Consider the following 23,084-nt stretch of genomic DNA (forward strand, 5'->3'; position numbering starts at 1 on the left):
GACGTCCTGTGGTTGAAATAAAAACATCAGTATGAGTAACACTGGTGACTTTTTTTATGCACGGCCTGCTTTGCTTGATGTGTTTTATGGATTACAATCTCAACCTCAAATTTAATTAGGCCTATACTGTGTAGCCCAACTGAAATGACTTAGTAAACCAGTGATGCTGAATATAATAATAAGTAGTGGCAATGATTTGACTCCCCCTCCGACTTGGGGCTACTGCGGCCTGTAATTATAAAATTGCACATACCTGACTGTATGCGTTTGGTGTAGAATAAATTCACGGACCCTTTGCTATGAACTGGGATGATTCATGTATGGTTTGTGAATGGAGCACGCAGCATTCTCTGTGATGAAGTCATTAAAATAGTGTCCCCCTCCACTAAAAATATCCCCACTACACCCCTGGTCTGCATATAGATGGGAGGTTGAACAGCTGGCCCTCTGGTGCGGTCATAACAACCTGGAGCTGAACACACTCAGAACTGTGGAGATGACAGTGGACTTCAGGAGCAGCCCCCCCCAACACTGCCCCCTCACCCACCCACCCATACTCAACAGCACTGTGTCTGCTGTGGAAACCTTCAGGTTTCTGGGATCAACAATCTCCCATGACCTAAAGTGGGCATCCAACACAGCCACAAACCTCAAAAAGGTCCAGTAGAGGATGTACTTTCTGTGGCAGCTCAGGAAGTTCAACCTGCCTCAGGAGCTGCTGATTCAGTTCTTCTCTGCAATAATCGAGTCTGTTCTCTGCACATCCATCACTATCTGGTTTGGATTGGCCAACAAAATGGACAGGAACAGACTACAATGGACAGTCAGGACTGTGGAGAAACTCATTTGTGCCAACCTGCCCTCCATTCAGGACTTATACATCTCCAGAGTCAGGATACAGGCAGGCAATATCACAGAAGACCCATCACACCCTGGTCACAACCTGTTCCAACTCCCCCCCTCTGGTAGGTGCTACAGAGCATTGTACACCAAAACAACTAGACATAAGAACAGTTTCTTTACGCAGGCCATCACTCTGATGAATACTTGAAGCACATACAGTGTCAGAAACAATTCTTGTGCAATATACCTATAACACTGAACATCCACTGTACCTACAAATACTAAATTATACATATTACTATATACGAAATGATATATCCTGTAGTTTAAACACGGTTTTAACATATCATTCAAAAATAAATCTAAACATGCTGTATGTTTTGTATATTGTATACATGCATATTATGTCATGTCCACCTAACTCATGTATATAAAGTAACCTGTTAACATATTTATTCCAGCATCTTTGCACTCTGCACTATTGCACTGTTGCCTTCCTGGTATAACATCATTTTTTATACTTTTTACATACATCTATATATGTACATAGTAGTTAAATGTTTATCTTTACCTTGTCTTTGTTTTAGCTGTATCTCTATTCTGTGTAAGTACATGGAGAGCCAAATTCCTTGAATGTGTAGGCCTACACATACTTGGCCAAATAAACTGATTCTGATTCTGAATTCAACAGCTACTTGTCGACTTTTTTTTTTCTTCATTTTTTAACTTATTCACAGCGTTGCATTTAGTAGTTGCTGCTACTGGTTTAATGATTTATTCCAGTGTAGTGAAATGCATGGACTAACATCCATTAAAACACATTTGGACAGACATTCCCATGCATCCTCCCCTGGACTGTTGCACGGAAGTAGCTCACTGAACCTGCATCTGCGAATAGACTTGGTCTGAGCCAGTAGAGGCATCAGTGCAATTGCAAGCCAAGATGGTCAACCAAATTGTACTACCCCAGTGGATTTATATTAATACACCACCTCCTGCGCCACCACACCCATTTTGGTCCAGGCAGGTTCCTTCCAACCATGAAATTACCAAACGGACACAGGCATCTCTGCCAGCTCTGCCACAGCACGAAAACACAGTCTGTACATTGCATCATCACCATATGGGAAGTATCATTATCTGGGGGAAGTCCTATCAAACAATAATCATTAAATGTGCAATTACAAAAGTGTGGTATGGTTATCTGTGAATAATAATAATAATAATAATGATGAATATTTAAGATTGCATCTCTAAAGTTTCATCATCATGGATGACACAAGTAAAAAAAATTGCAAAAGTTTGATAATAAGTAGTATATAAAGTCTAAGCTGCTCTGGGGGTTGTAAAAGTTTTAGCTCATATACAATACATTGTGGATACAAAACCAGATCTCTCTCTCTTTCTCATATGTCCTGTCAATCTCAGCTGTAAACTATCGAGCAGAAATTACATGAAAATAGTCTAACAGCGTAACCCCATCCCACCAGGGAAATCTAAAGGTTAGCCCTCTGGTTTATGGGTGTATTAGTGGTGATTCTACAGGTTGTTACATCACCCACTGGGAGTGAGCACAGCAGACCAAACAGGAAACAGGGGATCTATTTAACACAGAGCCCAGCACCTTTTCAAAGCAAAAATTGAGTCTTGAATCTCCCATATGTGAAAGTAAGCACTAAGGCACCAGCAAATGAATATCAGCAAGTGGTGTTGTGTTCATAGCACTCCGGTTCATGGGCAATTTAAAATAATTTGGCTATCTTCAACAAGAGGTTAGGGTGTAGGTTGGCTGTGTGGAGAGCCATTTAAGCATTAAATTATCTGGGACAATTTAAGATGCAAAATAATGTTCTCTGTAGTTTAAGAAACAGCTTACATAGGAAATATAAATGCCCTCCTCACTAACCCTTCCTTTCCAGGCAGTGGAGAGTAGAAATATGTTGATCCCTACAGATGGTCAGATCTCAGCTGTGGATTATATTCACATAGATAAAATGTTCCAGCCATAAGATTATACAGCAGGAAGAACTGATTACTAAGAAAATAAAGCTCTTCTGTGTTAAGAGCTTCTGCTAACCTAAATCCAGAATCAAGAATGGATATCTATATCCTCAAGCTGGTGACAGTGTGAAAGATATAAGGATTAATAAAAGAGGCAAAATTCAAGAGCTCCTACTTGATAACCAGCTAAAGGGGACATTCTAATAGATCACACTGGCTCTAACCAGAGATTCAATCCCATAGATGAGACTGATGAACTGTTAATTTGATGAAGTGGAGCTCTTGAGTAGAGGCCATTCTGATGTGTCTCTGTGTTGTGCAATACAGGGCTGTATTTGTTTTTATTTTGCTGCATTACTTTGCATTATATTGCGCTGTTTGCTGCTGTTGTGCAACATTATTTTGTTTTGTGCAGCGTTGGTTTGGGTTCAATAGTGTAGTTTTGATGAGTTGTGTTGTGTATTGTTACTTTGTGTTATGCTTTTGTTATGTGGAGTTGCATAGTGTTGTGTTGTGTTGTGTTGTGCTGTGCTGTGCTGTTGTGGTGTGCTCTTCTTTGTTGTGTCGTACTGCTTTGAGTAGTGTTGCGCGATCCTGCACTGTGCTGCTTTTTGTATGTTTTCCGTTGCATTGAGTGGTGTTTTGGAGTGTTGTATTTTGTCCTGTTGTGCAGTGTGATATGTCGTGCTTTGCTGTATTTCCCTGCATTAGCTGCATTGCATCGCATTGTGCTGTGCTATGTTGTGTTGTCTTCTGTTTGTTTTGTTTTGTTTTTTTGTTCTGTTGTATGTCACAGTGGGTGTCTTGGCCAGAGACTCAGACAGCCTAGCAGATAGCCAGGTCACTCTGGAGTCCTGTCGCTGCTGAGGAAGGGGCTGCTCAAAGACCATGTGAACCATCAGTTCACCCTGTGTGGCCTGAGAATAGCAGCATTACATCACAGTCCTGAGAGTGATATCTGTCAGACAAGTTGCCTGGCCGGCTGAGACAACGGCAGCTTCACAGCAGAGACTCTCACACAGTGTGGCACAAAACCACTTCACCCCTCCCTTATCTTATCCTGTGCCTATGTGTGTTCAAGACCTGAATGGAAGAAAAAAGACGGGAATGGGAAAGGTTAAGATAGAGAGAGTAAAAGAAGGGGAAATAGGGAGAGAATTTTCCTGGCTGTATGTCACCAAAAATAGGAAAATTGGCTCCCCCTGGGGCAGTGATGACACAACAGGTCTTCTGGTGCCAGAGAAAGAAGGAACCTTACACGTTTGTGTGTGTGTGTGTGTGTGTGTGTGTGTGTGTATGAGAGAGAGAGAGAGAGAGAGAGAGAGAGAGAGAGAGAGAGAGAGAGAGAGAGAGAGAGAGAAGGGTACATGTGAGCATAAAGAGAAAAAAGGAGTACAAGGAAGTATTTATGGAAAATAAGTCAAAGAACACAGCTTCCTCGGGTGCCTTCAGATTGTGCCCTTCAACCCTAGTGTCACTGGAACAAAAGTCAAAATTGCATTCATACAATTCAGATGAACTATTTTTCCTGGACAGATGTTAGCCCGACCCTCATATCTACTTTTCTTGCAGTGTCAGTAAAACCCAGGAGCAAAGGAACAGGAACAAACTGTAATTCGCCTGACAATGTTATTTATGCCTGGTCAACCAGAATGAACATTTCTGACATGCCTCCACAGGTTCCATTTCACGCTGCCTTCCAGATCCTGATCCCCGCCCTGACCTTGGGGCTGGCAGGGTGAAGCACTCTCTCTGGTCTTCGACATGGTTCTGCTGTGCTCACACAAGTGGGACTGATCTGGGTGTTTTTGGACTCTTGTTAGATTCCTGATTGGTTTGCCTTTAACCCCCCCACCCGCCTCGCATCCAAAGAGACAGAGTGAACCACCGGAGAGGAATTAGACACGTTAGCGCTCTGCTAATAGGATGAAACCACCTTTTGTTGCAGGGCTCAGCCAGCCCACAGCCATCACAGACCTCCAACAGTAATAACATCGGTATGAGGAGAATCTGTCCAGCCAAGGCTTTTTGGCCCAGACGGCTGGCCCAGCCTATTGTGTGTGTGTCCTGTGCATAGTTCAGTATCAGCATTCTGTGTCCACTCTGACGGCCTGGATGACCACCCCTGCCTGTCAAAACAATGGGGAACGAGCACGCTCCGCTCTTATTGATCATATATTTATTTGTTTAACCCCACCCACCCGTGGCATGGTCATTTAACTCATCTATTCATCCAATTACTCATTCATTGTTTCCCTTATTCGTTTATTTATTAATCATCAAATGGCATCATGGAATTTCTGCTTTGTTTTGAGAAGCCATGAAACATTTACAAGTTAAATCCTATTAGGATCTTTTCATAGTCAGTCTCAAGCAGCGTTGCGGAGCAGACTTGCATCATTTGCTTGGTTCTAGCAGCAGCTCATACAGAGTGAAAATAGCCAGCAGCATTAATCTTAGCTTGTGCAATGATATGCGAGCATGTCTGATGGGATCATCTAAAATGCCTGCCTTTCCATTCTCACTAGGAGCGCAAGTGAATGTGGATGCAGTCTGCTTTTCATAAATTGTGCTGGATATACCTTCAGTTAGCGCACTGAGGTGCAGGTATGCATCTTGTGACCACTTTTGCATTTGATTTTGTCCTCTACTATACGCTTGTCAGAGAATATATATCAGGCTTGGTTTCAGGGCCAGGACCACATTTTCTGAAAGGAATCATTTTTACAGGGCCGATATGGATCAAAACCCAACTAGTAAGTCTCTCTCTCTCTCTCTCCCCCTCTCTCTTCTCTTCTCTTCTCTCTCTACCACAACCATTACAACTTTCTCCAAAAAGCAGGATAATTACATTGTATTGATCTGGCTGCAGGGGGGGGGGGGTCATTAAAACATTACTGCTGTCCAAAGACAGTGACTTCAATTTTTATCAAAAAAAAAAGAGTTAAAAGTCACTCCATCTCAGGTTATCGTTTGTCTTGTCACAAGGTATGTTGTCACTACTGTGTTGCTGTAAAGAGAAAATTAAAATTTGTGATCACTTTAACTTAAAAGTGTATTATAAAATCCAAGGCACCTTCACATCCCTCATTCTGTCACTGGGCTGAAGCAATTGAGATATGTGTTCTGCTTGGCACTGGCGTTGTTGTTGCAATGTATTGTTTGGGGGTTTTTTTCATGAAAAAGAAATCAAAGATTTGAGCAGCTCCTGCAAGAGTTGCTGGAATGGTTTTATTTTTCAGTCTTGGCTTCTTCCAAGCATCTTGTTAATTTGTGATGTTTTACCAAAGACATCAACCATGCTTGTGTATTTTGTTGTTAATAGCATGCATGTAAGTGAATGTTTGCTAGAATATGCGCGCATTCGCTAGGTTTATGTGTGCATGCACACGTTAGCATGTGTGTGTGTAATGATAATAATGATAATAATAACAATAGTGTAATGCATTACAAATTAAATAGTTAAGCTATTTTTCATGCAAATACTTGAATAAAAATATGTTTCTTTTAATCGAATAGTATTTTGTTTGATGGGAGTGTGTGGGTGGGCCTGGCCTTCATGGTGTGTTTACTTATCTGGTTGTTGGGATGCCATATCAAACTGGCTGATATGAATTTTTAACATGAGCAAAAGACTAGAATAAACTTTCCAAATAAAAAGTCAAATCGGTATTCTTGTACACAGTTTGAGGCTTCATAACAAGTTACTACCATGTGCTGCTGCATTGCCACACATTTAAATGGCAACTATGCAAAAGAAAAAAACAGTAACCTTTTTATAAGGGTCAAAGGTCATCAAAAGGTTACAAAAATGTGGATAAAGTTAAAGCATTTTGTCAACAAATCACTATATCTATAAAAAAATAAACAATGTGTTGGTTAGATTGTGGAGAAAAAAAAGCGGGGTGGCCGGGTAGTGTGGCGATCTATTCTGTTGCCTACCAACACGGGGATCACGAGTTTGAATCCCCGTGTTACCTCTGGCTTGGTTGGGTGTCCCTACAGACAAAATTGGCCGTGTCTGCAAGTGGGAAATGGGATGTGGCTATGTGTCCTGGTTGCTGCACTAGCGCCTCCTCTGGTCGGTCGGGGTGCCTGTTCGAGGGGGAGGGGGAACTGGGGGGAATAGCGTGAGCCTCCCACATGCTGCGTCCCCCTGGCAAAAACTCCTCACTGTCAGGTGAAAAGAAGTGGCTGGCGACTCCACATGTATCGGAGGAGGCATGTGGTGGTCTGCAGCCCTCCCCAGATCAGCAGAGGGGGTGAAGCAGCAACCGGGACAGCTCGGAAGAGTGGGGTTAATGGTCGGATGCAATTGGGGAGGAAAAGGGGGCAATCCCTCCCCCAAAAAAAACCACAAAACTTTAAAGCCATTTTTTTCTCAGTTTCCCCGTTTTTTTCTGCTTCCTGTTCTTGAAGGTCATGCTGCCTTTTGCCTTTGTAGGGCAGATTAGGCTACTAAGGTATGGCATCAATAACAGTGTCCCCACCACTATCCTCACAATAATACCAGTACCTCAACAACGTTCCTTCTCCTTTATAACTGTTGAAGAGCTAAAATACATAAAGGCTACAGGGTTCAACATTCGCCCATGTGCTCCACAGTCATTCCCTTAAAGGTGGAACTGCTAGGCTGCTATACATGAATATACATATGTACTTAGTAAGTGCTGACCTGTTAAGTCTGTCTCATCTGTAGGAATCGCAGGATGGACTCTGGACACCTTTTACAAGATTAGGTTCATTCCTTTACTAATTATGTCAAAGTATCCATACCAAAAGCACAGAGAAAGATGATTGTGCACCCTATTCCCCAACTGGTCCTTTCAAGATTCTTGGAGATGACATCAGAAAAAAAAAACAACTGGACAAACTAGAATAATAGAGTCATTCAGGTATGACAAGTTTTTTCAAGGCCAACATGGAAGTTAACTCCACCATGAACCCGTGGCTCCAAATTTTGCAAGTGTTCAGGCTCAAATCTGTACATGGTTAAACCAGATGAGTATGTCCCGGTTGCACCATGAGAGCTAAGGCCTGACTGCTGAGTCTTCAGTTCACGTCCAGTTCAGGACCTCTGCTACATGCCTTCACTTTTCTCTTCAACTCACTTTCTCGCTCCAAACAGTATTTCATATCTCTCTTCACTATACTGCCAAATAAAAAAGCAAAAAATAACCTTTAATAACTGAATCAGAATAAGCTCTCCTGGCCAATTATGCTTGTGCATACAAAGCATGTGAATTAACGCTAGAGAGGCCAAGGGATGGCTGAGGTCCTCTGTGACAGTTGGGAATTCTCCAGCAATATATTCAACAGCTTTTAACCTTCCATCATCTTGAGATTTTAAGGCCGGTATTTTGAGGATTCTGAAAAACATAGCTGTGCAGACACACCATTTATACACAGCTGTAGCACTGCAGCTAAAATAGCCTTCTTTCCATGTTACGCATGTTTTACATGTCGAGATTTTCTTGTATTAACACTAATAACCAACATGTGATCTATCTGCTGGAGAAAAAAAACTGGATATTCAGGCAAATTTAAGACGAAGAAGCAGAATCAAACGACCAACAGTTATTACATAGAAATGACAGGATCATTCACCTAAGGATTGCTGCATACTATATTTGTGCAGTCAACATATGCCAAGGAAAAGTTTACATGCACAAAGTGCCAAATGATTTTTTTAGACTTGTTAACAAACTTGTCTGTTTCAGATAACTTTTGTCTGTAAGTTAGTTACTCTCACAATGGGTTGTCTTATAGCTCCTTTGTTGCCATTCCCTCTGCCATTCCATCGAAAAAAGGCTGTTTACTGTCCCAAGTATGGGAGAGATTTCTCTTTCCAATACTGTCCATACACTGCCAAAAGAGCCCATCTAACACACAAACACACACACACACACACACACACACACACACACACACACACACACACACACACACAGCTCATGGAGTCTCCCAACAGAACTCACTCATCCATCATATTTGAGTGAAACAAATTATGCAGTGTTTGTGTGTGTGTGTGTATGTGTGTGTGTGTGCGCCATGTTTGTGTGTGTGTGTGCATCGGTGTATGTGTGCATGGAGAAATGCTTCATTTTCAGCCAATGAAATCCTCAAACTCCACCTCAAAAGGAGGCTTGACAAAGCAAAGGCATTTCGGTCAGAGTGACATTGACTTCCATCTGTTGCCGGGCAAAATGAGTCAACCAATGCATTCCAATTTTCATGTCAAGGGTTATATGGGAGGATTCCTGCAGAAAGAGATCCTTTGTCCCTGATCTGTTGACTTGTTCGTAGTCTAAACAAGAAATCTGGAGCGTGGTTTCAAAGTTTCATAACAGAGACATTTTCAACGTGTCTCCTCTAAAACTGTAGATGAACAGAGGGAGTCTATCTTTGAAGGGTTTTATTCATTCTGTAGAAGTACTGGGGGGTTTTGTGTGTGTGTGGGGGGGGGGGTGCAACTGTGATTTCATGTAATTTTCCTCAATCACAGTTACTGTCGCAAAGAGCATCTCCTGTCTCAGAGGATGTCTATTCCTATAATGAAATCAGGTAAACACAGTAAACAACACCCCATCCACTTAGAGCCTCCATTCAGATGAGGAGAAACTTTTAAAGGATGGAAAATGGGAGAAACCTCAGGAAGAGCATCAAAAGCATTCCTCTTCCAGGACAGAGAGGCGTGCTATAGGTGTTGATAGGGCAGGGTAGAAAACAAGGGGTCAGGTTTACAAAGAAATCGCTTCATGGAAAAACATAAGCAGGAATAAGGAATGAGCAACATTTATTTGTCATTTCATTTCATGCACTTGCGTACATGAAATGAAACAAAATATTGTTTCCCCCAACCCACAGCAACGCAACACAAAGGCAAAAACATACCCAAACTACAAAAACACATATATCCAACATATCCTAAAAAAAAAAGAAAAAAAAAGTTCACTGTCCAAGACAGCGAATGTCAGGATGACTGCCGGAACTGCCGGTCTGCATGGGCTAGTAGTTAGCTTAGCCTGCCCCGCTTCCTGTCAGACCGCCTTTGGTGTTTCCTCCTTGGGTGCAGCTCCAGGCAGGGCCATGGTCCCTGGACACACAGGACTCAGCAGACCAGGCTCGCCTAGCTGATCCAACACCAACTCTCCCAGTCGTCAAACAAAGACACAAACTTAGACGCAGACGTGGACAAAGACACTGCATGGACGGTACTGGGTGAGGCCACCGCAAACATAAGTTCACACCGCCATCTTCATAATGACTGGCAAAATAAGAAACTCTATGTAAAAGTCTAAAATTGAACATTATTTTCCAGATGATATATGCAGATACGGATCACATCTAAATATCAGTGTGTGTATATGGGTTCTCTGAGAGATGATGATGGTACAGTCATGTACCAGTACATCTTTGAGAGGAATGGAATAGATTTCAATGCCCTGCAGCATCAGTCATATACAAAGTTGCAGCAAAGCCACTGCATCTACAGGAAATTAATTCAACCTACTGTTAGAGGCACACTAATTCTGTTCTTGGATGTGGATGCCAGAATTACATAATTTAAAACATGCATACATGATACCACTGTTTCTTCACAATAAAATCAGTGATTAGACACAAGAAATTGAGGATAACAGATTTGATTTTGTGCCTTTTTTCAAACAAGAGCTTTCTCCAAAGAAGAAAAATTGGATAAGGAAAATAGAATAGAATTTGGGAATAGAAATGATTAAAAAACAACTTATAAATAAATAAATAAATAAACACACCAGTCTTTTATTATATAGCGAGCCCTAAGGCAGTAGCTCGATATTGATCAGTAAAGGTAATGATGTGAATTGGCAGTGGATATCAAGAGACACTAAAAAGTTCAGCAGAAACCAAAATGAGGATCTGCAGTGAATTTATATTATCTATCAGCTAGCCAGGGTAAAATGACCATGACAGTTCTAGGCATGGTTTTCCTCAGTCTGGAGTTTTTATTGAGCAGACTCAAAACTTGTCCCTCATCCCGCTCTGGCCGGGCCGCTTCCAGCTGCTTTGACAAAAGAACTGGGCTCATTACCTGGCTGACAGGTGCCAAAAGAGCTCAGTATTCACACATGGCTGCACACATAAACAATCTCACACACACACACATACGCACACACACACACGTGTGCGCGCGCACACACACACACACACACACACAAACACACGCACGCACAAACCATGTCACTTGTGGGGACCCCTCATTGACTACATTCATTCCCAATAGCCCTTAACCCTAACCTAAATAATCATACCTACATGCCTAACCTTAACCCTTACCCTAACCTTAACCTAATCCCAATTCTAACCTTAACCCTAAAACAAGTTCAAACCCTAAAATAGACCATTTTCCTCATGGGGACCCATAAAATGTCCCCACAAAGTATGTGGTTTCAGGTTTTTCTATACTAATGGGGACATTTGGTCCCCATTAGGATAGAAAAGAACAAAAAAACCTGGTATATATAGACACACACACACACACACACACACACACACACACACACATCTATATATATGCACATGCTAAAGTGGTTTGTGGTCTTTAAAAAACTACATTACATATTCATTGGGCTTTTGCCAGTAATAAAAAGTGAGTGAAAACTGGATGAAATCCTCCAATGAAGTCATACATAAATCAGAAAACAAATGGGCAATTAAGCAGACAGTACAAATGCTTTGCACAGAACGCATAAATCATTTACTGCTTCCTGATCAACATTTAATCCTAGGTTTCTTGTACTGGAGCTCTAATATTGAATCTGTACATTCCGGTTCTTCAGAAGCATAGTAGACCAAAGCTCACCATTGGTCCATCGACTCTCAAATCGAATAAAAACTGCAGTTTGAATCCCTTTCGGGAGGGCAAACCCAGCTCTACTCAGTGGGGTAGGACACCATCAGCTCGGTCACAGGGCTAAACGGAAAGAGCTGGGAAGCAGCAGGGGAATATAAGGCTTGTAAGATGAGACATCTTCCTGAAACAACTCTGACTTCCTGAACCACAGTTCTGGCCAATCTGGTTCATCACTGTCCTCAAGAGGGATATCAACAAAATCTAATAAAGCGCTGACTCCCAGATGAACCACAGAAAAATGGCGTCTCACCAGGAACTGCACCAAGCAGTTTAATCATTGGGAACTCTAAAGGCTTGCTGGGTTTTCTTTTTATCTCCTTTACTTTTAACTGCAAAACTTTTAGTGATGCCTCTGAAAGCAGCACTGCCAAGGTATGCATTTACTTTTTCACTTACTTTGACTAAAAATGAGTGTGTGTGTGTGTGTGTGTGTGTGTGTGTGTGTGTGTGTGTGTGTGTGTGTGTGTGTGTGTGCACGCACGGGCATGTGTGTGAGCACGTATGTGTTTGTGTATGTACTTGAACCAAGCATTAGTGCTTGCTTGTATTCTTTCACCCTTGCACAGCTCTTTTTAGAGGAAAATCAATTACTATGGGAACAGAGAACCATTCATCTCCCCATTTTTTCTCTTTTTCTGTCTTTCTGTTGCGTTATCTCTCTCTCTTGCTCTCTCTCTCACTCTCTCTCTCTCTCTCTCTCTACTAATATGGACCTCTTCAGCGATGGAAGAAATAGATCTGCAAGGAAGCTTTTCTCAGAGCACATTCAGCACTTAAGAAATACAGCTGGGAAGGTGAAATGGGGTCACGGAGGCCTTGGTCTTGGCACAAGAAAGGCAAGGAACAAAGTGACACTATTATAAAAGAGGAAGTTGATGATGGAGGTTGGAGGAAGCTACAAGCTGTGTTAAAAGTACTTTCCAAAGCTAAGAGGGTACTTTGGATGAACCGAGAAAGTTCACAGAGGAAAAAGTTAGTTCTAGATTTGTACCCAACCCCAGCACTGTCATTACGTTCACACATATGCATCTTTTTCCCCCCTTTTTCTCCCCAATTGTACTTGGCCAATTGCCCCACTCTTCTGAGCTATCCTGGCCGCTGCTTCACCCCCTCTGCCAAGCCGTGGAGGGCTGCAGACTACCACATGCCTCCTCCAATACATGTGGAGTCGCCAGCCGCTTCTTTCCACCTGACAGTGAAGAGTATCGCCGGGGGGACGTAGCGCACGGGAGGATCACGCTATTTACTCCAGTTCCCCCTCCTCCCCGAACAGGCACCCCGACCAACCGACCGACCAGAGGAGGCGCTAGTGCAGGATTGACGCTAGATCCAACGAGGTGTAGGCACGGAAGTAGCCATGATTGGCTGTTGCAGCCATGATTGGCTGTTGCGTCGGCCAATAGACAGCGCAGAACCTCGATCGCACTGACTTGAAACAAATGATGTGCACTGAAACATTTAGCTAGCTAGCTTACAACTGACCTTAACATTGCCAGATCGTACTGTAACCCTAACCCTACCGCTATTACTAGCTAACTTTTTTATTGCTAGCTAACTAAAGTTAACTTAATTCGCCCCAACTATTGCTGTCTGGCAGTCGGTCTGGCAGTCAGTGCGCTTCGAGGTTCCGCGCTGTCTGCCGACTGGGAACCGCTGCAGCCGGGACACGAACCCGACTCTCCCACACCACAGCCGACAACGTTAACCAGTTGACTAAAGGCTCCGCCCCATTAGCCAAGGGCTACCGAGCCTATACATCCGTGATCATTACAGTATTACATATCACGCATTATTAGTGGCGAAATAGGCACCGTTTGTCCCTAAACATCAGCACAGAAGCGATGTCAACGGGATCTTGCCATTTCTTCTAAGCCCCTTTGTTTACAAATATTGTAGCGAATTCAGGGGGCAGCTCGGGACGCCGCATCCGGGACGCGAACTCGTGGCTCCCACACCGCAAGCGACTACGTTAACCAGTCGACTAAAGGGTCCGACCCGTTAGCCAACATGTCTACTTATCCATGCACATTACATTACCCCTATCCTTCGGGAAGCGCGTCCCCGCGCTTAAGCATATTTGCTCCTTCACGCCTCTGGGCGCATACGCTTCCGATGGCCTTACGGTCTCACCATCCCACCTCTGACACCAATGTAGCGAATTCAGGGGCAGCCCAGGACCGCCACAGCCGGAACGCGAACCCGTGTCTCCCACACCGCAAGCGATTACGTTAACCAGTCGACTAAAGGGTCCGACCCGTTAGCCAATGGCCAACGTATCTACTTATCCATGCACGTTACAATATTATTATGGGCAAACTGTAGAAATATCACTCAAATCGAGAGAATATTTTGTACTGTGATGCAATAAAAAGACGCAAAATTCCCCGTCTGAACGCCATTGGACCTCACTCAGAGTGAGACTTGAACTGAACTGTTGACATTGAACTGAACTGAAAAGACAGGGATACCCTGTTAAGTGTAACATTGCATTTATTAAGGTTAAATTGTTAATGTTACTGACCGTTTTGTAAAGATCACGGATGAATAGGCTCGGTAGCCCTTGGCTAACGGGTCGGACCCTTTAGTCGACTGGTTAACGGTGTCGCCCGCGTTGCGGGATATCCGAGGTTCGCGGTCCGGCCAGGCTGCCCTCCGAATTCACTACATTGGTGTCACAAGTGGGATGGTGAGATCGTGAAGGACCGTGAGGCCACCGGAAGCGTTTCCCGAAGGAGGGGATAGTGTAACGTAGACATGTTAGCCCTTGGCTAACGGGTCGGACCCTTTAATCGACTGGTTAACGTTGTCGCCCGCAGTGCGTCCCGGCTGTGGCGGTTCCTGGGCTGACCCCCTAACTCGCTACAGTATACTGAAGTTTTGAGTTGAATGGTGAATTTGAATGGTTTTTCCTGCAAGGTTTATCTCAAAGGGTCAACTTACTTGAATAAGGGATTTTAGAATGTAGATTTACCTGATTCACCTGAAACTAAAAAGAGTTAACTCAAAGGATAAAATAATTGAAACAAAATAGGTCTAGCTTGATAAAGTAGACTGTTATCCTAGGAAAAATATAGACCGGTCTCATCTTAGTTGGAAAATATAAAATAGATAATTGACTAAACTAATCAGACACCTGGACCTAAACAACCTAATTGGAATTACAAAGGGATTCAAACCAGGGATTTAAGTATATCTAAATGTATGAATGTGTGACACATAGCTGTGAATAGTTTTCGTGTTCAAGTGAATTTACACTATTTTGTCATTAAATTGACAGCTTTTTCATTTTGTTACCCCAGTCTCTGGTCTGCTATTTTGTTGCTCAACCACTCCTTAAGAGCCTAGATCTGGTCCAGTGTGAGATAGTGACATAAGTGTTACATAACTTTCGAGAGAATATTTTGTACTGTGATGCAATAAAAAAAAATGTAACACTTGTGTCACTATCTCACACTGGACCAGATCTAGGCTCTTAAGGAGTGGTTGTACTTTGATGCAATAAAAAGACGCAAAATTCACCGATGGCACCTGACGATTCTACCCGTCCTCGGCTCGATGGTGTCTTTGCTGTTACTACTGCAGTGGATGCCATGGCAGTAATTAGCCCCTTTACAAATGACAGCAGCATTTTCGCAACTCATTATGACCGACAATCCATGAAAACAGTGTGAAAATTCCCAATATTTTGATTTTAGCTCCAGTCAAACAGTAATGGCGGCGGTCCAGTGATGTCACGTTACGTCTTACACGTCGCGAACGTCATTGGTACTTCTGTACAATCTCTATTCTGTGCTGTCATCTTCTAATTAGATAATTGGTCAGACAATGACTACAGTATGTGGATGAATGAGATCACCTTAGGGAAAACCTTTCAAGTCTAACATTTTTCATTTTTTAACACAGAGTTGGAGAAATATATGGAAGAGATCGATACAGTAACAAAGAAACCAACCTGTCACTATTTTCTAAGCCAGGAAGCTGGCATTACATTACTGTGCAATAAGGATGACATGAAGAAAACTGGATATTGGGTCATAGTTTCAACCCAGTGTGAGTGATGAATTAAGGTGTTTTAAATTAGAATTTAAACAAGTGTAACTAAATCTGTCAGTGTTATTTTGTCATTTTGTAAATTTCTGTAGATCGTGAATGTTTGCATGGTTATGAACATGCCATGTGTGACAATGATAACCTGTCACTAGCTAGCTACCAACTCTGGTGACACATTTACCTTGGAGTTAGATAACCAGTGAATGTAGCTGGATAGTGTTAGTAATTTTTAGTTGGTTGATTGACAGATATGCTGCTTCGTTAGAAGACTCCATATGCCTTTTTGTGTTCAACAAGTCTGCAAACTAAAATGCCGAGTTTGTACTTGGGTTGCACTAGGTTTGAAAGAGTCCGAGATCCTAAGAAATCACTCCCGTGTTTGATGCAGTGATCTTCCTAGGCATTGGGAAAGTATTTTCCTGGGATTATGTCATTAGAATGGGTCTGATAGAATCCCAGCATTCTTACTTTCAAACTGTTGTGTTTTACATATCACATTAAACATGCAACCAATGAAAATGTATATCTAGGTTTCTGATATGCATATGCAAGGATGACAACTTTGCTTTCGAGCAGACAAATATTCCTTTACATTCGGCTGTATCGCACTATATGGAGTAGCTAATGTAATGCAAGGGCAAAATTCAAACTCCATGTTGTGAATACTATATACTGGCAAAATATGGAAAAGGAGCAACACATCAGAATAATCTAGTCCATCCACCTTTTGTAAGCTTAATATCAACAAGAAGGTTAAGATACAAATGTGATCATGGGCAGGAACAGACAATGATTCAACTCATTTGCTGGGGGTGCATGTGAAAGGGGGCTTTCCAGGAAAGAAACTGAAATTGACTTGGCAACATGAAAAGGGATCTCATCAACAATCTCAGGATTTAAAACTCAGGGAAAAATAATCAGGAGTTTGGTGTGAAAGGGACTCAAAATTTTCATGCTGTATCTCAACTGGCTATCCTTTCAATAACTCACCAAGCCATGAGGAGAGACGATGGAAATGAAAGAAAAGGCCTTGGTAATAAGTTGAGCTCGCAGCCCAGGCGGAACAGCAATGATGGAAAGCCAGTGTACACCCTGTTGGTGTTGGGCACCATGGATTCATGGCCATATTCATCACTAGTTTACACTGGGAGTGAGGGATTCATTGTCAGGGATTACAGCAGGACACAAAGGCAGTGTTTGAAGCAGGTAAAAAGAGCAGATAGTGAATATGAGTCAAAAGAGAAAACATCAGATGAGGAATAAAGCATTGAAATCCACGCTATTCTACTTCAATATCAAAACTAAAATGACCTGTAGTATCACATGAAGGCATAGCTGTAGGAGCACAAATTGGTAGCCATACAGTATTGTGCTCTCAACCCTGTTAGAATAGTAATAGTGTACTTTTAATATTTTTTACTGTAAGCTTACTGACCCATCATGGACATAGTGTTGTCAAGAACACTATGTCCATTATAAAACTATGTCACTGAAGACCATACTGACCTATGGTCTTCAGTGGATCGTCAGTTTACACACACACAGACACACAAACACACACATGTAGTTTGGCATACACAAACACACACAAATATGCAAACAACTACACACATATATGCATATTTATTATGGCGGAGCCTACATACACACAGCACCTTACACACACCACACACTGTTTATTATTATTACTGCTTTTTTTGTTTTGTTTTGTTGTTATTTTATTGTTATTGTTGCTGCAGTGTTATTCTTTTACTTAGAGACATACCAATAAAGGATCTTGAATCTTGACTCAAACAAGTGTATGCCTTAGTAAAGATACAATCAATCAGTCAATCAATAGAACTTTATCGATAGATCACATTTTGTAGATAAAAATGCAATGCCATAAGGTTTACAGGAGAGCAATCTAAAAAAGGGATTAAAACACAAATATTTAATTCTACATGGGAGAGTGTGTGTATGTGTGTATGTTGCACAATGATGTGCGGTCAGGGCCTGCCCTGTAATAATTTAAACAGAATAACCATACAACAAATTCATAACAACATATCAAAAGCTCACTCTAGTTACAAGTATGTTGTGTTATATTTTTAATGATATTTTTATGTCCTTGTCCTTTTTAAGTCCTTAAACTTCTAAGAGCAAAATGCTGGATAGTGCACAAGCTCACCTACTTTTTCAATGGGAAGGGTAGAATCTGTTTTTTTTCTGGATTGCCCTTAACGCTGTGAATTTCAGAGTTTGCACATGCGTATTGCGTAACTTAAGGCGAAATCAACAGACCAGGAAAGGCAATGCTTATGGCGAGAGTGTGAGCCATCAAGGTGCTAAATTGCTACAACGTCATAGATAATTTGTGCTATCAATAAAGCAAGCTAGCTCATTTGAATTTGAGCAGCTTAGCTACACTTCAGAGCAGAATCAGTAATGTCGACCATCGTACGTCTTCAGAGTTTTAATAAACCGGATTACCAGCAAATATTACTTGTCATCAAGCAAGGCACGCCTACACCAGCTCTCCCTGACCTCCACCAGCATAAAGGGCAGAAAATTATCCGATTATTCCAGCCAGAGTGGTACATAAGAAAAGAGTAGCTATGCAAAATGGGCTCCGATGCTACCACCAGCAGGTTGTACTGCTTCCTTTGTTTGATGTTTTCCAGACAGCAGGACAATGTATGGGTAGATGTTGGCTACTGTGACCTGAACAACCTGCCTGCAGCGCTAGTCAAGCACAAGCGGTCCAGTTCACACATTCAATAGCATTGAAAACCTTTGGAAACTGCACTCTGATCAACCTAGCTTTAAACAGGGCTAACAAACGCGCAAAATACGAAGGTGAAGGGAAATTGTGAGATTCTGAAGGACTTGATATGCGTTACTTGCGGAAACAGGAATTAGCCTTCAGGGGAAACAAGGAAAGCAACGGCTCATCAAACCGGGGAAACTATGTAGAGCTCTTTAAACCTCATTGCGGAGAAAGACCAGTGGTTGGCGACACGTCTTGGAAGTTTCCTCAGTATATTCCAGAACATCGAATCCTTTCAAAATGACCTTATCTTGGCAGTAGTGACACTCTTCGACAGAACATTCAAGCTGAGGTAAATGCAGCCCATTTCATGTTCGTACAAGTCAATGAGACCACTGACACAACCAACAAAGCACAGCTATCTGTTGTATTGCGGTCTTCCAAAATGGAGTTGAAGAGGCATTTTTGGGATTTAGTGATGTCAGCAAGGACCGGAGAGCTGCTGCGGTGGCAGAGCATGTCTTAGGCATTTTAGATGCTTACAACCGCGAGGAAAAGCTAGTTGCACATACATATGACAGGGCCGCAGTGATGGCATTAGAGCCGATTGGAGTTCAGGCAAAAATTAGAGAAAAAGTCCCCAAGGCACTGTTCATCCACCATTATTCACACAATGAAATCCACAATGGTTTGGGAGCTCTAGGGAAAGGCATTGGTGTTACTTAATCATTTCACAGCTATCAAAAACCATATAAAACAAGAAAAAGTAATTCATATATACTTTGACAATGTTTTTGTTTAGGTTTTCATTTGGAATGTAGTTTCGCCAAGGAGGCACAATATTCTAGAATTCTGTGGCAGTTGGAAGAATGAAGAAGGATCAGAATGTTATAAAACATTAGAAAGCATAAAAGGATGTAATTTGCCCCACCGCACGTCACTGAGTGAATTCCATGCCTGATTAGGTAAGTGGTAATGCCGGGATCAGACTACAAGATCTTAGCCCAATTTTGACACAATTTTGTCATCGCTGACAAATTTCAGGGATTGGCCTGATCATGAATGTCAGGATCGACAAACGGGTGTCATTACCCCGTGTAGTATGACATAATTGAAGAACTGCGATGTGGCATCTGGGATACCCCACGACACCCTGACGAAAAGTCTAGCATGACAGAATTTTTGGTATTATTTTTTCCTTTATTGTACAAAACACATGTACATTACATTACATTATGAACAAACAAAACTGTTCATGTCAGGGGTACATACACAAAACAAAAGAAGAATACTATATATATAGTATATATGAAAAAATACTTTTTTTTCTTCAAAATAAAGTGCTGTCAGTCTATAAGAAATTTATCAAAAATACAATTAGTTCTAATTGCCTTCTTGTTTATACGTCCTCTTATGGTAGTGGGGTGCAGTTTCCTGCCTAGTCTGACAACTCCTACAAAGTGTGCCTTGACATTGACCAATAGAATGACAGAGTGCTCTCCGGTTCACATATTTAAACATGGCAAAGAGAAAGCGACGCTGCTGTTGCTGCTGTCAGATGGAACGATGAAACTGAGGAAAGGTTCGTTGAGCAGTGGCAACCATACCCCTGCCTTTTTTAGCTTTCCTTGAGGGAGGATCATGACAGAGTCAAAAAAGATTGGCTAAATGTTGGAGAGAAATAGTGGAGGCACTTCAGCAACCCGGTGAGCAGTTGGTTAAGCTACGCTAGGTTATCATTCCCCATAGCACTAGCCGCAACAGCATCCACAATAGCATCCACGATAAAAAAAATTTCCTTTTCCTTTTCTTTTTGGAACACAAGCCCACCAGCATCACACACAGCATTTCTGTAGTCATGATTGACAATTTCTTGACCCTCCTCCCCAACGACCTTTGAACTCACACAAGATTGTGAAAGGATGCATATGGCGATTGGTTGGGATCATACCTATCTGTAGTGTTTGTTGCCAGTCTCCCAGCCAAGACACAACAAGAATTTATGGCACTATGATTGCCTAATCTTACAAGGTGACCATCATGAAAGACAAAAATATCGTGCAGTCTGATCTCAGCATAAGTGCTGAGGTGCCTGTATGTAGTTTGTGTGTATCTGAGTGCCCCTGGGTAAGTGTTAGAGCAGGATACAGACCCAGGCTATGGTTGGAAGATTGAGGGAGGGGTGGTGGGGTGAGATGATGTCTGGTTTAATAGGAATCCTGGTTCAGCTAAGGGGTGAGTGAAGTGTAGATACTGGGCAGTGTAGCTGAGTGTAGCTAAAATCAGGGTTGTGTGGTGGTTCTGGCATCCAAGAAATTAATGCTAAGCCTTCTGGAGGTAAAGTGGGCCCAGTTTAATCTAACATTTGCAATAGGAAGTACTAAATTATCCCTCCTCCCAACAAAATCAAACCTAAGTTTTACTTGCCCAAATAGCAAAAAGATAGTTTGAATAATAGTTCAATTAGTACTGATAACTGGAAAAAAGAAAAGGGGCAGTACACTTGACTTCACCAAATACCTTCCATCCACTTCCTCTCAGCAGCTATTTCATTAATTCCTCTTTTTATATTCCTAGAAAATACCTTCCTTCCTTAAAACTGGCTACTCTCCAAATCCCCTCTCAAAAATCCCTACACATTCCCGATGAGTGCATTTGTCCTCTCCATCACAGGAGTGTAACCATCTTCGCCTGTACCCAGCTGTATACCTTCCCGCTGCTGAAACATGTCATACTCAAAGACTCTTTCATCACTTCTAACCAAGTCATTTGAGACTTCTTTCCATCCATTTTAACTGCATTTTTAGGTACTGCAATTAGCATCCCACTGCAGCTCTTTCTTCTCCCCAGGATACTTTTTTTCACATTTTCCATTTTCAAAGAACTGTGGAGTTATCAACAGCCTACAAAATACCAATTTTGCTCTTCATTGGCTTTTAATTATATTTAAGCTCCAAGGCAGCAAACAAACAGTTCTTACCTGAGACAATTAGCACGGGGTACTTGACTGTGTGCGTGTGTGTGTGCGTGTGTGTGTGTGCGCGTGCGTGCGTGCGTGCGTGCGTGCATAAAAGATACAGTAAAGAGCAAGAAAGATTGAGAGAGCAAGAGAGTGAGACAGAGAGGGAGAGAGAGAAAGGCAGCAATAGGAGAGCAGGCACTCTATAGTGAAGTGGATTACAAGAGGCTCTCACAGGGCTGTAATAATAATATTTGTGTGTATATATATGAGATGTGAGACTGAGCACTGACTGAGATGCGGTTTATCAAAGATGCATCCCTTCATGCATCTATATCTGCATTCACTCTATTGATGCTGCTCTATATCTAGTAGGCACAAAAATAGCCTAGAATAGCAGTAGACAGTTGAATAAGCTGCACTGGAAATCAAACTAGGTAAAAATTTAATGAAATACAACATTGACTGAAAAATGTCACTTTCAAATCAGGTCTCAAGCTTTATAATTAAATTCACTGTTTGGTTCTAATCCCAAGGGCAACAATAACATGATCCAAGTTGTCAAAACCTGGGGGGTTTTTTTCAGCAGAAAGATAAAAATAATTGTAACACTTTACTCTGATAAAAAAAATTTTCATCTGCCTGCTCAGCTCTACTCCACAAAGACCAAAACATACCACTCCTCACAATAACACACATCTACCTACATATAAGCATATAGCAAAACATCAATGCTGACAGATGTACACATACTTTACATGTAAACACACACAGGCACACACTTGGCTGCAACTGTAACCATCTCATGGAAAACATCTTTCATTTCCAATATTTACACTGGAGTGTGAGCACTCCTTTCATCCACTTGCTAATAGAGCTGGTGTACAAACACGGTAAAACCATGTACACCGGCAGGGCTGTGGGAAAGCTGTGCAGAGAGCCAAGGTCCTCATAGCACTGCCAATGGATGAAATACCTCAGAGCTTTCTGGGATCTCATGCTAGGTTATGACAAAACGCAGTAGGAAGCTGCCGCTTATGCGGCTACATTTCTGTTTATACTTCAATTGAGTCTTGACAAGAAGTACCACTGAATGATTTGATTTGGACTTCTATCAAAGAAAAAAAAAGCCAAAATCCAAAACCAGGTCATCGGTTGTTTGCTGTGTGACAAACTCTATTTTCATCACCATTTGCAGTTGGATGGCTTGTGTTTTTGTTGACTTGCTACTGGTGGTCACAGCAGCACCTTACGAAAGCATTCAAACCAGTCTGTGTGGATGTGAAATTGACTGTTTCATCGACTGCTTACTGTCAAGGCTCCAATCATTCTTGTCAATACCAGACTAGACCTCAGGCCATTTCTGCTTTAGTTTAGGCAAAAGTGCAGAAAACACCTATATAAAAAACATTTTATTTATACTGAAATACCATATGCAATTGCTGAATATAAACAAACAGGGTTGTGACAGAATGATGCAGGTTACTCTGCAGACATCTGCTCAGAGAAAATGAGATAAAAGGCCCACTGTGAGTACAAATAACACTTCTTTCAAATATGCTGTCAAGAAATGCTGATTCCAGCATTCA

At 41.9% G+C, this 23,084-nt stretch overlaps 1 protein-coding gene across 2 annotated transcripts in view; it reads right to left on the reverse strand.

Annotated features, from left to right (window-relative positions):
• Positions 1-23,084, reverse strand: part of adamtsl3 (ADAMTS-like 3) — a 231,335-nt gene that overhangs the window by 120,889 nt on the left and 87,362 nt on the right. The gene's annotated exons all lie outside the window — the stretch shown is intronic.

Source organism: Lampris incognitus, chromosome 4, assembly GCF_029633865.1.
Source record: "Lampris incognitus isolate fLamInc1 chromosome 4, fLamInc1.hap2, whole genome shotgun sequence".
Lineage (NCBI taxonomy): Eukaryota > Metazoa > Chordata > Actinopteri > Lampriformes > Lampridae > Lampris > Lampris incognitus.